Source organism: Cupressus sempervirens, chromosome 10 (genome assembly GCF_028749045.1).
Source record: "Cupressus sempervirens isolate cs-2001-9-10 chromosome 10, ASM2874904v1, whole genome shotgun sequence".
NCBI lineage: Eukaryota > Viridiplantae > Streptophyta > Pinopsida > Cupressales > Cupressaceae > Cupressus > Cupressus sempervirens.
This window is the reverse complement of record NC_143127.1, coordinates 648,296,691-648,302,690: the sequence shown is the minus strand read 5'-3', so window position 1 is coordinate 648,302,690 and position 6,000 is coordinate 648,296,691.

Sequence of the window (6,000 nt, the reverse complement as noted above, 5' to 3'; positions counted from 1 at the left end):
TAGTGCACTCATCCTGCCGTTTTGTAACATGTTGACATGTCTTGGAAGTCAGTTAAATTTTGCCCTAGGGTGGCACAATATCAATACAGAATGAAGCGGTGTGGGTTGGAATCAATCAAGGGAACAAGTTGGTGGTCTGAATGGTCTAGTTTTAATGAATATCTAATTTGCATTTCAGTATGGGGATGATGGAGATCCAAATGGATTTTTTTCGTGGGATGATCATTAAGAAATATGATCTTTTCTTAGAAATAGTTACAACTATTAATGCTATGCTGGTGGGGTGGTTGTGGATTTGATCTTCAAGTGCCACAAGAAGCAAAGGGAAGTTAAGGTACTCCGACAACATGTAGCACCTAGATTTTTTTTTATTATTCTCATGTTGTTTCCCATAATGGGAGGTGTATAATTTAATGGTGAATGTAATTCTTTGATATATTTAAACTCTTCCATTGATTTTCTAACATGTGCCCCTCCCACCTAAAGCTTGTTGCAATCCTGGCCCATTTAAGGATTCCCAAGATGTGGAGAAAGGGCTGACATTTTTGAAGTCTTATGTAGGATAGCATTTTCGAGATCTCTTAAGAGTCCTTCATGCTTTTCTCAGCACATCACTTTATTTTTACAGTCAATCTAGATGAATTTTGTTCAATGACCTTTGATATTTGAATGAAGGAATAGTCTTAGAACCCTTATAGTGTTTTCTTGTGGTCTAAGTTTCTAATTTGATAGAATCTCTTGAGATTTTTCTCTTTGAATCCCCTAGATTTTGTCTCAGTTTTAGCTATAAATGGGATTTGATTATTTATATAGGTTACAATCCAAGATACTTTATTTCCATTCAAGTTTGTGATATCGTGAATGTTAGCATTCCCATTAACATCTTGTCTAAATTGTGTCCTTCTTGTGAAATATGTATATGTGAATGATTCTTTGCAATATTGTGTTCTTGGTAGCTATTCATAAATGTTTCATCAAGTCAGGCCAGCAATACCTTCACCCTACCATTCGATGTATCACCCCACTTTACTTTTTTCATTATTTTCCTTCCAAGAAATCCTTCTATCCCTTTTCCCCTTTCAAGTTTATTTTCCTATTCAAAGAAGTAAATCAGTGAGACACCAAGAGGAGTTGGCCTATAATTTGGAGATTCACTCCTAACTTATGCATTTCCCACTACTTAGGTTCAAGTTCGATGACACATATTGCAACATATATACACAACCTTCAAGTTTGCAAATATGAATTATGAAATTCCACCTCTGAACCGGTGAACTTGAACTTTGAACTTTGAACTTGAAATTTGGGGTTCAAGGTTCAAGTTCAATATGAACTTCATGCTATCAGTCTATTTTTATAGGCTTTTACTAAAAAATTAATAACTTTTAAATTGAATAAAATTTTGCTAATTTCTCTAGTGAAAATATAGAAATTTTTTGAATTCAAAGATATTACCAGTTGAATTTGGAGATATTACCCCCACATGAAGACTACCATTTTGAAATTCAAACTTTGAACCTTGAACTTTTGCATCTAAACCTGAACTTGAACTTTGAAATTTCTAATTTGAAGTTCAAGTTAAACATAGCCTTGGAATAATACTTCTTCATAGATAAAATCTTATAGGAACATCATTATTAGCAATGAAGACCAACTAAAACACCAAGACAATTTAGGGATTCTTCCCATATGGTTGATTTTCAAAGTTTAAAACTTGGGTGCTAAAGCAATGCTTACAATATAGATTTGGGAATTCAAATGTTGGTGCCACACAAATGAAATAACTCACATCTAATGACATAACAGTTGGACTTGTATTTAATTAGTAGGTTTAATGGTCTTGAAGGTGTTATTAAGCCTACCCACATGATGTCTTGCAACTCCAAACAAATAAACTTACTTTAAAACTCATGGGGTAGCAATATTATTTCTTTTTTGAATCCCTTTATAATTAAGATTATTGAGAGATAATTTTTTTAATAAGGAATGTAGATCATTAGCCTACATTAAACTCATTAAGCATGAGAAATGAGGTAATACAATACTTCTGTGCAATCTTATCTTTGCTATGGATTTTCTTCTATTTAGGAGCACATCATGCAGGCTTACTCTTTAGTACTTGGGAGACTTAAATTTTTTTTTTCCACACGAGGTTTTTCCACTTACTTTAATGCAATGACTTGGAGAAGCCATGATACAACCTTTCCACTTTATATTTAAGTGAAACATTTCCTTTGCATTGGGCTCAAGCTTGGCCAACTATTCCAACAAATGACATTAAATTAGTATCTCTGAAGAATATCCTTTGTATTTAAGATGACATGGCTTCAAAGATATCCATCTTTTTAACCTCCAGAAGGAAAGCTTCGTAAATACCTCTTTAGGAAAAAATTCACCATGCGAACCTATACCTTTGGGATGGCTCATCACTCATAAGGATTTCCATCATTTTGGCTACTTTCCATTTGAGCTTTAAGGTGGATTGTTGACCATAGATTTACCTCTTTGTAACATCAAATCAAAGACTGACTTTAAATTCTTCTCTATAATGCTTCAAAAAGATATTTGAAGGGTTTCACTTCCAAAGGAGTAGCAATCAAACAAATGGAACTCTGCTTTGATCTACAGACTCAATATTTTGAGTTTAAGCCTTCGTTATGAGAATTCCATAGCCTTAAATCCATGCTTTCCTGATCATCTCACCATTGTTAAACTAAAAATATACCTGTAGATGCCTTTATCATTCTAATCTGCAGAATCTAGTGTGGCGAAGCTTGCCAGCGATTAAAAGACAATAGAACGAGACAAAATCTAGGAAGAACACTTTCTTGGAGATAGGAATTTTTTGCTAAACCAAATATGACTTTGTCTCATGGGGAAAATGCTCAAAATAGAAACCCACCCAAACCTAGATAACCCAAGGCCAAAGATGCACACGAATTACAAGAATCCCACATAGAGGGGTAGGTAGGAAACAAAGCAAGGAAATATTGGGAATATGCAAAAGGGAAAGCCCTTAAGATGCTTGATGAGAAAAGAGTCACCTAGGAGTTGGCTAGTCAAGGACTCAAACATATTTTCATTGAACACTCTGTAAGCTAGGAGCTTAAAAGGTATAGACTAGAAGCCTAACAACACATTCATTAAAATGATTAAGGACACGAATATTTAGTCATATAAATACCCTAAATTAATGATGTATATTGTAGTTTTTAAGGGATTAAATAAAAACATTTCTCTAGTGGATGTTCTTGATTGTAATTAGTATGTTCTTTCATGAATTACTATGTTGGATGTCAATATCTATCTAAATGTATGTCTTTGAGTACTATTACATAACAATAATTGTCCAAGGTTTGAAAATGGTTTAACAGTTTATCAAGTTTCATTTTTTGAATGGAAGGAATAGGAACAAGAGATGTTGGAACTCTTATTGATGACAAGGATGAGGAACATGATAATGATGGTAGTGGGTTTAGACTTGTATGGGTTTTGTGGAGGATTTGTTCAACTCTAGCTATAGTGGCATTAGGGTTTCATCTATTGCAGAGGAGAATGATGATGATGTAGACATTTTGTGTGGACAAAGTGCTTAATATGATCAATAGTGAAGTAGTTTCTATGAAATGCCCCTTCCTCTGATTTTAAATGATATTTCAAGCCTCTATTTAGATTTTTAAAATCAAACAACCAATATTTCAAAGATCCACCAATTTCTCAATAAACCCCAAATCGGGTATTCCCAAAATAGTGCCAAAAACTTCACAACTTCACATATTATTAATAGATCTGAAAGTGGACATTTTTATAAAAATTTCAGCAGCATAACAACCTAAAAAATGAAATTTACAGATCTATATAACATTTACACAACAGCTCCCAAATGGAGGGCAAAAACAATGCTCATCGGGCTCCTGAAAATAACACAAAATAGCCCGGAAAAACCACAAAATACTAATAATATATCACAAAATTTTAACCATGACCTAATACATATATTTAGATCTATTTTAACATCTAAAAGTTTGAAATATAGCAGCAACCCAACTGATATGAAACACTCAACCGAAAACACCAAACTGTTACAAAAAAATACACCTGAAAACCCACAAATTTGCATTGTTCAACACAAGGGAAAACTCTGCATGAGCTTGCACATGGAATGGCTTTAAACTCCCATCCTTAGCCTTCCTGAAAATCTGCAAACTCCCATCCTTGGGTCTCCTTCTCCACAAGTTTGGTAGCCTCTAAAGAACAACAAAGCAATAAGCGAAAATCAAGTTCTGGAATAAGCCCAAAATGCCTCCAAATCCCTTTAAAAAGGGCATAACCCTAACTCACGTCCAAGAGGGGTTAATAAAACATATTTTAATAATAATTTTTATTTATTAGTCCATTGGTTTCCAAATATTAGCCCCTTTTTCCGAAACTTCACCTTTTTGAGCCTGCCTGCCTTAGCAAAGATTATTATTTTTAATTATTTGAAAAGGGGACATGACATTCTACCATGGTTATTTCTCCATACGGGTACTCATATCTTTGGGATCTTATGCTTAGGGTTACAATTATTGGTATGTCATTAACCTAGCTCACTATTACTACTCATTGTTGTGTTGTGTAACTTTGGTTAGATGTCAAGGCTTTCTATTCCTTGGTTTTAAAAATTTGTTCTAACTTATGTTGTCTTGATATGTAGACTGTGTGTTTCACTTCATTAGATTTTTGGTTACAGGGTATCTGTAACCTAGACTAGTCCCCAACCCACTTTCCTCTATAGATTCTTTTATCAAAAATAGTGGGACTGACCCTACTAAGAGATATAACATAGTTGTGATGATTTCTATGGGAAAAGATTTTTTTCCCCTAGAGGATGAGGTTTTTTTAATGTTGAAATATACTATAGTCATCATGGTGTTTACTATTTCCAACTTTTGAAGATTCTTCCATGTGCAAGATATGACACCTCTTCCTTTAAGGGGTGCTCATGATGTTGCTCCCTAAGGTCTTTTGTTGTAGGTCTCTTGTGTTGGTAGAGATCACGAATCCATGGTGATTAGAGGTGTGATGGGTTGTAGTGGTGACATGTTCCACACAAGGCTTGTTGAATGCTTCTAGTATAGTATGTTAGGACCCTTCCCTTGGTGGGATTCATGTTTCTTATGTCTTTGGATACATACTTTTTGGGTCTATAAGGTTTTGGAGGGTTATGCTCCATCATGAGGCTATGGTTTTTACTTCTATAGTTTGAAGATGTCAAGCCTTGTCCATTCTATATGTGATAAACAATGCTAAGGTTGCATACATTAATCATATTTACTTAGTTTAGGTAAATATTGAAGACAAGGTCTTGTATCCCTATGTTGATGAACTTTCTCCCTTGAGGGATGGTTGGATCTACAATATTGGCTTTGGTGGAGGCATTATTTCTATTGATCAAATTATAGTCTTAGTTCGATGGTTGTGGACTAAGGGACCTAGTTTGAGAGCATGGTTGGACATAATCCAAATTTTACCATAAATGATCCTATTTAGGTCTAGAATCACTTGGATTCTACTTGCACTCATAATAGTTCAATTGAAGTCATATTTTTTTTTGAAAGTGAGGTTGTCCATTTGGGGTTCTACTTGCACTCATAATAGTCATATATAGGTGGATGTAGTGTATATGAGTAAGGTGGTAGTTTTGTTTTGGTTGTTGTAGTTGTGGTGATCTAGCTTGGGGTCTCAATTTTGTCATTGGTTATTTCATCTCTCCTAGAAGTGGAGAATGGATGATTGTCCCTATATTCGACCATTTAAGGTTTCCATTAGAGGTGGAAATAGTGTACCAATCAAGATCCTTAACTATTGCCTTCTATTGAGGTGAAGAAATTTTTCCTATTTTGAGGTCTCTTAAAGATGAGGGTCTTTTCCCTTTGTTGGATTCAGTCCAAGAAATTTCTATGCAGTGTTTAGGTTTGGTGGATGGTTTTCCCTACTCTTTTGGGTTGTTTGTAAGTT